Here is a 14119-nt window from a genome sequence, read left to right on the forward strand (position 1 = left end):
TCAAGTTTGTTGCCATGTTTTTATTGTTTCCTCTTATTAATTTGTAGGGTTTTTAAAAATACATACTTGATGTGAATCATTTGTCAGATTTACGCATTGCAAAAACCTTTTGCAAAAATCTTCTAGCTTGCTTTTTCATTTTATTAAAGTTGCATTTTTAAAAGCCTTACTGAAACATAATTCACAGATCACACAGTTTGCTCATTTAAAGTGTATAATTTAATAGCTTTTGGAGTTGTGCAACCATTAACATAATACATTTTAGAATATTTTTATTACCCCGAAAAGAAACCTCTTACCCATTAGCAGTCACTTCTCACTGTTCCTCAGTAACTTCAGCCTCTGGCAAATGCTAATCTGCTTCTGTCTCTATAGGTTTTCCTATTCTGGAATTTTAATATAAATGCAATCATATAATATGTAGTCTTTTGTGACTGGCTCCTTTCATTTAGGATAATGTTTTGAAGGTCGATCCAAATGGTATGTATCAGTACTTCATTCCTTATTATGGCTGAATAATATCCCCTTGTTTGAATATACCACTTTTTGTAATACATTCATCTGTTGATGGACATTTATGGTGTGTCCATTCTTTGGCTATCATGAATAATACTGTTATGAACACTCCTAGTACATGATTTTGCATGGACATATGTTTTCATTTTTCTTGGGAACATATCTAGGAGTGAAGTTGCTGGATCATATTTTAACTCTGTGTTTGACTAAGGAACTGCCAGAGCATTTTCTAAAATGGCTGCACCATTTTTACATCTCCACTAACAATATATGTGTGTTCCAGTTTCTCTATATCTTCATTAACACTTGTTATCGTTCAGTATTTTTTTATTATAACCATTCTAGTGGGTGTGAAGTGACATCTCATTGTGGATTTGATTTGTATATCTCTGATATACAAATAGTGATGGTGAGCATCTTTTCATATGCTTATTGACCATTTGGATGTATTCTTTGGAGAAATATGTATTCAAATCCTTTGCCCATATTTAATTGGGTTCTCTTTTTTTGATGGAGTTGTAAGTAGTTAGACCTTCTCAATACAAGTGTCTCATCAGGTAGGTTATATGTGACTAATTTCTCTGACTCCATGGATTGTCTTTTCACTTTCTTCATGGTGTTCTTTTATGCACAAAATTTTTATTTTTTGGTGATTTTAATAATGGTACTTTGGCAAACAGAATAGGGGTTTTTGATGTCAATAAAGTCAAATTTGTAATTTTTAAATTATTTGTATGTTTTGTGTCCTATTTAAGAATTTTTCTATCTGTCATGAAGTTTATTATTTTGTATGTCCTTCTAGAGCTTTTTTGTTTCATTTTACATTTAGAAATATGATCCATTTTGAATTAATTTTTCTATGGTGTGAGATAGTTTTCAAGGTAGTCTGTTTTTGGATTCTATTCTCATCCATTAATCTTTGTCTTCTTACCAATAACACTCTTAATTACTGTAGCTATATTGTAAATCTTGAAAACTAGTACTATAAATCTTCCGATTTTGTTCAAGTTTGTCTTGGTTATATAGATCCTTTGCATCTTTATATAAATTTTAAAATTAGGTTATCAATTTCCACAAAAAGTCTTCCTGGATATTTGATTTGGATTAAAATATATTCATATTTCAATTTGAGAAGAATTGATATCTTAACAACATTGAGAATTCCAGTTCGTGAACATCATGCAACTCAATTCATTTATGCCTATTAGCAATGTTTTATAGTTTTCACCATAGAACTTTTACACATCTTTTATAAAATATGATCCAAGTTTTTGAAACTTTTGTTATATACATTAGAAACAGCATTTAAAAACATTTTTCATCAGTTGATGGACACAGGGGTGCCTGGCTGACTGAGTTAGAAGAGCACGTGACTCTTGATCTTGGGATTGTGAGTCTGAGCCCCACACTGGGTGTACAGATTACTTAAAAAATAAGAATAAAATAAACATTATTCAATTGTTTGTTTCCAGTTATATAAATACAATTAATTTTTATAGATTTCATGTTCAGCTACCTTGTTAAACCATTTACTTTATCCTAAGGATTTATTTATAGTTTCTTTTGCATATTCTTGGTATATACTATATTATCTGTGAATAATAACAGCTTTGCCTCTTCCTTTTCAATCCTTATGCATTTTATTTTATTTAAATTTTTTGTCTATTTATTTGGACTAAGTTTTTCAGTACAATGGCAGATAGACATGGTAACAATGGGTAATTTTTGTCTTGTTTATGATTTTAAAGGGAATGTCTTCATTTTTTTATGAATTGGTCTACTCTTTTCCAAAGAATTTTTGTAGATACCCTTTATCAGGTTAAAAGGCTTCCTTCTACTTTTAGTTTTCTAATAATTTTTCTTATAAGTGGATGTTGAATTTTATCAAATCCTTTCCACATCTATTGAGATGATAATTTGGTGTTTCTTTTTAAACCTTTGATGTGGTGAATTATGTTACAACTGTTCCCCCTTATCCTTGGGGGTTACATTCCAAGACCAGCACTTAATGCCTGAAATTGTGGATAGTACCAAATGCTAGATTTAGTAGCAAATACTAGGTTTTTCCTCTACTAATACACTTATGATAAAGTTCAATGTATAAAACAGGCACAGTAAGAGATTAACAATAATAACTAATAATAAAATAGAACAATTTTAACAATATACTATAATAAAAGTTATGTGAATATGTCTTTCTTACAACATCTTCTTGTACTGTACTCACCTTTCTTCTTGTGATGATGTGAGATGATAAAATACCTGTGTGATGAGATGAAGTGAGGTGAATGGTGTAGGCATCGTGATGTGGCATTAGGTTACTATTGACCTTCTGGTGATCCATCAGAGGGAGGAGCATTTGCTTCTGGACAGTAGTTGACTATGGGTAACTGAAAGTACAGAAAGTGAAATTGCAGATAAGACAGTATTATTAGACATAAAAATGGCACATTTTTTACTCCTTGAATAAATACCTTTTTTTGCATGATTTGCTATCTTTTATATATTTCCACATTTGATTTGCTAATTTTTAAAAATTATTTTTGTCTCGGTTCATGAATGAGGTTGGCTCAACATAGTTTATGTGAGATTGGAATTCTCTGAATATGAGTTATCATTCACTGGTAAATCTTGTGTGAACTAGTATTTTTTGTAGAAATATTTTTTAAAAAGATTTATTTATTTATTTGAGAGAGAGAAAGCGCAGCGGGGAGGCGCAGAGGGAGAGAGAGTCCCAAGCAGACTCTGCTGAGCACAGAGACAGATACGGGGCTCTATCTCATGACCCTGAGGTCACAACCTGAGCTGAAACCAAGAGTCAGTCACTTAATTGACTGAGCCACCCAGGTGCCCTTGTAGACATATTTTTGAATAATCATTCATTTACTTAAGGGTTATGAAACTATTCAGTTTTTCTATTTCTTTCCACTTCAATTTTGATCTGTCCTTGGTTTATACAGATTGATACAATTTGTTGGCATAATTTTATTATAGGCTTTATATTTGTTTTGTTGTCTGCTGTATCTATAATTAGGTACCCCATTTCATTCATAATATTGTTTATTTCTGTCTTCTATCTTATTTTTCTTTGTTTAATCTTGGCAGTAATTTCATTAGTTTTATTGGTCTTTTCAAAGAATTATCTTTTGTCTTCATTCATTCTCTATTGTTTGCTTTTATCTATTTCATTAACCTATACTTTTACTCATTATCATTTATGTGTATCCTATCTGGGTTTATTTTGCTGTTATTTTACTAACTTCTTAAGATATATATAGTTGGAGCAGTTTGGAAGTACATTGGAGACATAATGACTCATTATCCTTAAATACTTTTTTTTTTTACATAACCACAGAGCAATTATAAAAATCAGGAAATTAACATTGGCTCATTACTATTATCTAATCTTCAAACTCCATTCAAATTTTGCCATTTGTGTTAATAATGTCATTTATAGAAAAAGATCTTTGTTTTCTGATCCAGATTCCAAATCAGGATCACATATCACATTTACTTGTGTTGTCTCTTTAGTCTCCTTTAATCTAGAATAGTTCCTTAATGCTTTCTTTGTCTTTAATGACCTTGATACTTTTAAAGAGTTTAGCCCAATTATTTTTGTACAATACTCTCAAATTGTGTTATTTGTTTTTTCCATAACTAGATTCAGGCTACTCGTTTTGGTAGGGGTACCACAGAATTAATATTGTGTCCTTCTCAGAACACTATATGAGGAGTCAACAATGTTGATTTGTCCCTTTCTGTTGATATTAATTTTGATTTACTGGTTAAGGTAGAATTTACCAAGTTTCTTTACCGTAAGTTTCCAATTTTTCAATTTGTAAGTAACAAGTATCTTAAGGAGAGAAACTTTGAAATTATGTGAATATCTCACTCCTCCTGTGAGATATTCACTTCGGCAGCACATATAATATCCCACTCCTCAAACTTTTATCTGTCTCTTTTAGTATCCATTGGAAATTCTTTCCTGAGTCAATTAGTATTATGATAGTTTGGTTCACAGACTTTGATTTTTTAACTCCATAATTCATCCTACATTTGTTAGTCTAAATTCCAACATAAAAAGATATTTTGCTTTTTATATGTATTTATTTACTTGTAGTAGTATGCATTCATGTATTCCTATTTTGATAAGTTATAATTTATTACCATCATTATTTATTTTGATACTCAAATAGTCTAGGAGTTGGCCAATTAAAGCCCTTTGTTAAGACACTTATATCCTTTTGGCATGTGCTTATTGTTATTAGAGCACTTCCTTACTTTCTGACTTTAAAAGATACCCCAGACTCATCTTTTAATTTCCTCACTCCAGCTCTAGAATGAACCATTTCTTCAAGGAGTCCTGGGTCATATATGTGTTCATTGTTACTGCAGTGTCATTGCTTCTAGACCCTCTGTATGTGTATAGGCCAAGCTATATATATGTATTTCCATGGTTATTAAAAGATCTAAAATGCAAATTTGTTATTTTATATTATATAACATTAAATACATATTTAATACATACAATAAATATGTATTAAATTACATATTATGTTATTATGTATGAAATAGTATGTATGTGTAAAAATCTGAGCATTCACACTGATACCTCTAATTCTAGTCTAACACCAAAGAGTTGACTCTAGCCTTCCCATTTTCCAACAGTGAGAAATCTGGCTTCCATTATCCAAAATATATTTACTGATTTGCTCAATCCTATGCACAGAATGCACAAAGCAGTTTTATGATTGCTAATCCATTTCACTATGAAACACAAACCTATAACTCAAGTTTGATATTTTCTTACTTTTTTTTTTGTCTTTGGTCTGAGGACATACAGTCAAAACACGATGTTCAAACATTATCTGGGTTTATTCTATCCCCTCCTTCAGCTTTGTTATGAGCTAGATACACTTGTTTCTGTTTCCATTTTTAAAAATTTTTAAAGATTTTATTTACTTATTCATGAGAGACACACAGAGAGAGGCAGAGACACAGGCAGAGGGAGAAGCAGGCTCCATGCAGGGAGCCTGACATGGGACTCGATCCCGGGTCTCCAGGATAACGCCCTGGGCGGAAGGCAGGCGCTAAACTGCTGAGCCACCCAGGGATCTCTCTGTTTCCATTTTGTTGTGTGTTTTTACCCATACTTTTTATTTTAATTTTTTTGTATGGAAACATTGACGTGGTTCCAAAGTCAGAACCATAGACAAAAGTATATTCAGAAAAGTATAATTACGTTCATCCTCTATTCCTGTTTCCCGACACCATCCTCTCTACCCTGCACCCTCACCCTGCCATAGGTACAAATCTCATTATTTTTGCTTTTTACTTCCTATATTTCTTTTTGCACAAATGAAAATTTATATCTTTTTTTTATATATCCTTCTGTCTTACACGAAAGAAAACTTACAATACACTTTCACATTTCACTTCTTCCATCCACTTAACAGTATATCCTAGAACTAATATTCAGAGATCTTCTTCATTATTTTTTATTTTTTTATTTTTTATTTTTTAAAAATTATAATTAATAGACCTCTTTTTTGAGAAGTTATAGGTTTACAGAAAAAAAAATCTAGCTAAAGGTATAGAGAGTTCCCATAAGCTCCTCACTTACCTGCAATTTCCTTTATTTTTAACATCTTGCATTCATGTGATGTATTTATTATAAATGATGAGCCAATATTGATACATTATTATCAAAGTCCAAAGTTTACATTAAGGTTCCATTTTTCTGTTGTACATTCTGCAGGCTTTGATAAATGTATATTAATGTGTATCTATTATTATAGTGTCATACAGAAAATTCACTGCCCTAAAAATCTCCTGTGCTCAAACTATTCATCCACCCATCCCTTCCAAATTCCTGGCAACCACTGATCTTTTTGCTCTCTCAATAGTTTTGTCTTTTCCAGAATGTCATATGGTGGAATCACACAGTATACAGCCTTTTCAGGTTGATTTCTCTCAATAAGCAATATGCATTTAAGGTTTCTTCAGATCTTTTCATGTCATGATATTTCATTTCTTTTTATTACTGAATAACATTCCATTGTATGGATGCATTATACTTTGTTTATTCATTCATCTATTGAAGGATATCTTGGTTGTTTCCAACTTTGACAATTATTAATAAATCTATAAACATTTGTGTGCAGGTTTTTAAATTTTTTTAATATAAGCTCTACATCCATTGTGGATCTCAAACTTACAACCCTGAGATCAAGAGTGACATGATTTACCAACTGAGCCAGCTAGGGACCCCTGTGTGCAGGTTTTTGTGTAAATATAAGTTTTTGACACATTTGGATAAAATGAAAAGGAGTACAACTGCTGGAAAATATGGTAAAATTATATTCAGTTTTGTAAGAAAGAAACTGTCTTCCAAATAGATGTAACATTTTGCATTCCCACTGGCAATGAAAGAGAATTCCTAATGCTCCACATCTTCTGTAGCATTTACTGTTGTCAGTGTTGTGAATTTTGGCCATTTTAATGGGTGTGTAGTGGTATCTCAGCATTCTGATTTCCATTTTCCTAATGATATATGATGTTGAGCATCTTTTCCTATACTCATTGCTGTCTGCATATCTTCTTTGGTGTGGTGTCTCTTCAGATCTTTTGTCCATCTGTCTCTTCAGATCTTTTGTACATATTTTGTCAGTTGATTAAAATTGTGTTGTTTTCATGTTGTTGAATTTTAAGAGTTCATTATATATGTTAGATACCAGTTCTTCATCTGACATGTGTTTTACAAAGATTTTCTCCACTCTGTGGCTTGTATCTTAACAGCGACTATTGTAGAGCAGAAGTTTTTAACTTTAATGAAGTCTAACTTATTAATTTTTTATTTTATGGATTGTGCTTTTGGTATTGTGTCTAAGAGGTTATTTGCCAAACCTAAAGCCACATAGGTTTTCTCTTGTTATCTTCTAGGAATTTTATAGTTTATTTAGGTTTATAATCCATTTGGGGTTAATTTTTGCAAAAGGCTTAAAGTTTGCTTCTAGATTAATGTTTTTGCATTGGACTATCCCAGTTGTTCCAGTACTCTTTGTTGGCAAGATTATCCTTTTTACATCAAATTACCTTCACTCCTTTATCAAAGACCAGTTGATTATATTTGTGTAGGTCAATTTCTGGTCTATTATGTTCCATTGATTTATTTGTCTCTTCTTTCACCAATACAACACTTTCTTGACTAAAATAGCTTTATAGTAAGTTTTGAAGCCAGGTAGTGTCAGTCCTCTGACTTCGTTCTCCTTCAATACTGTCTTGGCTATTCTGTGACTTTTACATTTTCATATAAATTTTAGGGTTAATTTTTCAAAATGCATGAAATAACTGATGGGATTTTCATTGGGATTACATTGAATATATAGATCAAGTTGGAGAGAACCAATATCTTGATAATATTGTTTCTTCCTATCTGTGTACAGGGAATATCTTCCCATTTATTTAAATATTCTTTGATTTTTTTTTTCCATCAGAGTTTTAGAGCTTTCCTCATATAGATCTTGTACATATTTTGTCAGATTCATTTTTTAATACATTTTTAAAGATTTTATTTATTTATTCATGAGAGACACGCACACACAGAGAGAGAGAGAGAGAGGCTGAGACACAGGCAGAGGGAGAAGCAGGCTCCATGCAGGGAGCCTGACATGGGATTCGATCCTGGGTCTCCAGGATCAGGCCCTGGGCTGAAGGTGGCGCTAAACCGCTGAGCCACCAGGGCTGCCCTTTTGTCAGATTTATACCGAAGTATTTCATTTTCTTGGTGCTAATATAAATGTTATTGTGGTTAAAATACATTTTTAGGGATGGCTGGGTGGCTCAGCAGTTGGGCATCTGCTTTTGGCTCAGGGCGTGATCCTGGGGTCTGGGGATCGAATCCCATATTGGGCTCCCTGCATGGAGCCTGCTTCTCCCTCTGCATGTGTCTCTGCCTCTCTCTTTCTGTGTCTATCATGAATAAATAAATAAAATCTTTAAAAAATATAATACTTTTTAAGCACTCATTATAGTTTGTTTATTGATACAAAAAATTACACACATCAAATATGTATATCTTGATGAGTTTGGACATATAAATATACTCGTGATAACTAGCATCACAACCAAGGTATTAAACATATCCATTACCCCCCACCCCAATTTTCATTGTGTTCTTTTCTGTTTTGCTTTGTTTTTGGTCAGAACATTTGACATGGGATATATCATCCTAACATATTTTAAAGTGCATAATACCACATACAGTAATGATACTGTTTTCTTCTAAATAAGTTCTGTGTGCAACATGGGGCTTGAACTCATGACCCTGAGATCGGGAGTTGCATGCTCTTCTGACTAGTCAGGCACCTCATTATTGTTTTCATTTCCAGATTCCAATTTTTCAACTGACTTTTGTGTATTATTCTTGTATCCTGTAAATGTGCTGTGCTATAGCTGCTTCTTAGGAGTTTTTTGGTTGATTCTCTGGGTTTTTCAGCAGAAACAGTCATATCATTTATGCACAAAGACAGTTTATTTTTTTCCTTCCCAATCTGTATACCTTTTCTTGCCATATTGCATTATCTAGGATTTCAGTATGGTGCTGAATAGATGATGATGTTGAATGGTGAGATGTACATTCTGACTTTGTTTCTTATTCTAGAGAAAAAGCATCTAGTTTCTTACTATTATGGAATATGTTAGACATAGGTTGTTTGTAGATGTTCTTTATCAAGTTAAGGAAGTTCCTCTTGATTCCTACTTTGCTATGAGTTTCTATCATGAATGGTGTTGAATTTTATCAAATGCTTTTTTTTTGGCTGGGTACAGTGTACTTTATTGATCATACATGACAAGGTAGGGCTCTGTAAGCTTCTCCTTTTCTACAGGGGATCTGGGATTGAAACTGTATTGAGGTTGTGAGAGTCTCAATGTGTTGAGGGATGAGTTGGGCTAGGAGTCTCCAGTAACTGAAGAATTCTCTTCCTCTTGTGCTTTCATTGGGTCTGGTAGTCCAGGGGTCTCTTACTCCTTGGAGGCCATGTGGACCGTAAAAAGTCCAACACCTGCTTCCTGTAGCCAAATTCATTGTCATACTAAGAAATGAGCTATAGATGAAATGATTATTGAGAGCAATGGCAGCCCCAGCATCACTGTTAAAGTCTCGGTGTAGCCCAAGATGTTCTTGAGGTGGCCCACATTCTTGATGGCATTGTATTTGGAAGCTTTCTCCACACAGCAGGTCATATCTATGACTCTTACACTGGGGATGGGTACATGTAAGGCCATGCCAGTGAGCTTCCCATTCAGCTCAGGAATAACCTCGCTCACAGCCTTGGCAGCACCAGTAGAAAGAAGCAGGAATAATGTTGAGGGCAGCCCCTTGGCCATCACACCATAGCTTTTCAGAGGGGCCATCCATAACCTTTTGCATGGAAGTGATGACATGGACTGTCGTCATGAGTCCCTCCATGATGCAAATGTTGTTATGGATGATTGTGGCCAGAGAGGCCAAGCAATTGGTTGTGCAGGGGTCAGTGCTGACAATCTTGGGGACTTTTCATGGTCCATGCCCATCACAAACATGCAGACATTAGCAGAAGGGACAGAGATGATGACTCTCTTGGCCCTACCTTCAAGTGACTCCCCAGCCATCTCCATGGTAGTGAAGACTCCAGTGGCTCCACAATGCATTCAGCATCCACATCACTTGGGTGCTGATGCCGGCAGGAGCTCACTCTCAGGAGATGGAGATAGGCTTTTCATTGATGACAAGTTTCCTATTCTCAGCCTTGCCTGTACCATTGAATTTGCCATAGATGGAATCATACTAGAACATGTAGCTCATGTAATTGAAATCAATGGAGTCATTGATAGAGGCATTATCCACTTTGCCAAGCACACAATATAAGCAAATCCATTTACTCGACCTTCATTATCATGTTTCAGGGATGTGGCTGGCATTGCACAAGAACATGCATCTATCTGTTAAATGGGAAGATTAAAATTAAAAAAAATTAGAATAGGCTAAATCCTCTTTTACCACTATTCCCAAATCTGGTCTAATCAGTGCTGTCCTCAAAGCAATCACCATCTTGAGTGTGCATGTTATGATGTGTATTCTTTTTACTCTTTTCTGTGCATTGGCAATAATATACATTAAGTGTAACTATAGAGGATACATACATTATTTTGTGGTTTGATCTTTTTACATAAATGTTATCATATTATGTATATCATTTTGCATGGTTTTTAACCTAGTAATTTTTTGACTTCACTCTACATTGATTGATGACTGAAAAAAGATATTATTTCTTGCTCAAGATGTATGTCCATTGAGGGTTAGAGAGCTCTGCTCATTGGACTTAGGGACCCAAGCTGCTGGAGCAGTCACCATTTTGAACATTGACAGTTTTCATAGCATAAGGAAAGCAAGCTCTTCAGGGTTTCCCACGTGTCACAGAAGGAACAACTCATTGGCCAGAATTAGACATACTGTCCTAAGCAACCATAAGAGAGCCACTGAGTGCAATCCTACTGTATGTCCAGAAAGTGAAGCAAACTGAGTAACAGCAAATAATACTAATTACTCTAATAATCAAGAAAACTGAGCTGCAGAACATACACATTTCCCATTTTAATATACACTCCCAAATTATACTCCAAAGTATACCACTATCAGACTGTGATCTCCCCATATTTTTCTCAACAATTGTTAATAGCATTTTTTTGAAGTTTTCCAGTCTGATGAAGGAAAAAAAATGATGCTAATATAATTTGTATTTTTTCTGATTGCTAGTGTGGTTGAGTATCTTTTCATTTGTATCGGTCTTTTGTACTTCTTCTGTAACCTACATGTTCATGTCATTCGCCATTTTTCTATTAAGTTGTTATTTTTTTTAATTTTTTAAATTTCTATTTATTTATGATAGTCACAGAGAGAGAGAGAGAGAGAGAGGCAGAGACACAGGCAGAGGGAGAAGCAGGCTCCATGCACCGGGAGCCCGATGTGGGATTCGATCCCGGGTCTCCGGGATCGCGCCCTGGGCCAAAGGCAGGCGCCAAACCGCTGCGCCACCCAGGGATCCCCTATTAAGTTGTTATTAAGTATTCTTACCAATTTGTAGAAGTGCTTTATACATTATGGATATGGATCCTTATTGTTATGTGTGTTGTAAACTTTTTATCAGATTGTTATTTAAAGTCCACTTCCGTTTATTATTCTCTATGGACACAGAAACCAATGCTTTGAATCTCTCACATAAAGTCCACTGAAACATTTGAAAATAGCCAAGTCACTCACTATCTTTCTCTTCTTTGAGCTAAATAGTCTGAATTCCTTTAACCTTTCCTCATAAGACTGATATTTCAATTTCTTTAATCACATTTCTACTTTGTCCACATATTAGTACTATAGTGGCCTACTAGACACACCATACACTTCTAATCTGTGTAGCTGGCCTGCTTTTTTTCTTTCTTCTCTTCTTAATTAGCAGCCAGTAAGCTTAAAGCTAAATTTGTTTTCCACCAATAGGAAGAACATATTTCTTTACAACTTGCATTTTGAGCCCCATTCCAGCCTTTTTATATACCAATACTTGTTTCTCTCTCTTCTTTGCTATTTTTAAAATTCACCTTATATTTTATTTTATGTGTCATTAGATGTCTATTTTTCTGGGAAAATGAGAGGTATAAGTAAATGGGTAAAGGGCAGAGAGAGAAAGTGAATGAGAGAGCTCTGGAAAATTTATAATGTAAAAGTTCATCTCCCAGAACTATTTTATCTTAATTTTAGCCTGCTTTGGTTGGATACTTTCCCCACAAGAACTTTATGGTATAGATTCTGGTAAATTCTTTTTTTTAAGATTCTGGTAAATTCTGATCCTTTTCATTCTACTCACTATTTTCCTTTTTACGCAGGTACCTAGTTGTCAGTCTGTCCCAGAAGTAACAACTTGTATTTTTCCATTTTAAGTTTTATCCTGTTTCTGTAAGGGGCATTCACAATCATTTTTAATTGAATTCTGTTATTGAGAAGAACTAGCAGCTCCTGTGTCATTTAGCATGGGAATTTTTCCTTAATATATATATTAAGGAAACTTGGGAATTTTTCCTTAAATATATATCTCAGGCATAATAAAATTATATACCTAAACTATCAACGTCTTGATAGTTTGATTAGAATTTCATTGTTTTCTGATTGCTGAGCATTTCTAGTGGCATGGCTGTTTATTTCAGGCCTAGTGTGCACCATCAAGTGGTGTTCCTGCTATGCAGAATCACCAGAAATACAGTGCCCCTTACAAGATAATGCACACAGGCCAGCCAAGAACAACTGGGGACCCCAGAAAGGTCTCAGATGAGTTTCTGTGGCTTTGTCATTTCTCACTCCAGGTAGTGCCTGGGTCAAATACCTTCGAAGTTTTTGTGCCTTCTTTTCAAAAACTCTTGTTATAGCCATCACTAGTGCTCCCTGTCTGTCATCATCAACGCTTTGTGCTACAGTTAGTTGCCTAAGTTTCCTTTATACTATGGGATCACTATGTAGTAGAATGCCATCTTGTTCAGTGTTTTCCCAGTAACATAAAAATTGAGATGGGCAGATTTCAGTTTGTTATAAGCAAAATCATTCTTACAATCAGAGCCTTTCCAGCAATAGAACAGACTGTTTCTTTTCTTTTTTATAGGTAAATGGATGGTGTTTATTTATTTATTTTTTAATTTTTTACTTATTTATGACAGTCACAGAGAGAGAGAGAGAGAGGCAGAGACACAGGCAGAGGGAGAAGCGGGCTCCATGCACCGGGAGCCTGACGTGGGGTTCGATCCGGGTCTCCAGGATCGCGCCCCGGGCCAAAGACAGGCGCCAAACCACTGCGCCACCCAGGGATCCCTATTTTTTTAATAATAAATTTATTTTTTATTGGTGTTCAATTTGCCAACATACAGAATAACACCCAGTGCTCATCCCGTCAACTGCCCCCCTCAGTGCCTGCCACCCATTCACCCCCACCCCCCGCCCTCCTCCCCTTCCACCACCCCTAGTTCGTTTCCCAGAGTTAGGAGTCTTTATGTTCTGTCTCCCTTTCTGATATTTCCTACCCACTTCTTCTCCCTTCCCTTATATTCCCTTTCACTATTATTTATATTCCCCAAATGAATGAGAACATATAATGTTTGTGTGGATGGAACTGGAGGGTATTCTGCTGAGTGAACAGACTGTTTCTTAAAGTAGGTAGCGTGGGAACCCCAGAGGTATTCAAGCAAAAGTTGGAAAGCTCTCATCCCCTCACTAAATTATACCATCTGTCATCATTAAAATAAATTAATTAAATTTTTAAATGGAGGTATCTATTTTTGCTGAATATACATGAATCTTGTAAAGCATTAAAATTGTACAGAAAAGATCACTCTGGTGCAGGGAAGAGCTCCTATTGGACAAGGTAAGAGGTGATTCAGGAGAAGCATTTATGACATGTGCCAGTCATTGAGTTATGGTGTCTTAACTCAGACCAACTCTTCTATACTATGCATTGTGATGCTGAGGCTCGGAGTCAGAAAACTACATTTCTACATTTGACAACTGGATTCACATCAGGCTCTG

General features: G+C 34.8%; 1 pseudogene; it reads right to left on the reverse strand.

Annotated features, from left to right (window-relative positions):
* Positions 1–9512: 9512 nt before the first annotated feature.
* Positions 9513–11390, reverse strand: LOC129518022 (glyceraldehyde-3-phosphate dehydrogenase-like; annotated as a pseudogene).
* Between the last annotated feature and the right edge of the window lie 2729 nt (positions 11391–14119).

The sequence above is a fragment of the Nyctereutes procyonoides genome, unplaced genomic scaffold, assembly GCF_905146905.1.
Source record: "Nyctereutes procyonoides isolate TBG_1078 unplaced genomic scaffold, NYPRO_anot_genome, whole genome shotgun sequence".
In the NCBI taxonomy this organism is placed as follows: domain Eukaryota; kingdom Metazoa; phylum Chordata; class Mammalia; order Carnivora; family Canidae; genus Nyctereutes; species Nyctereutes procyonoides.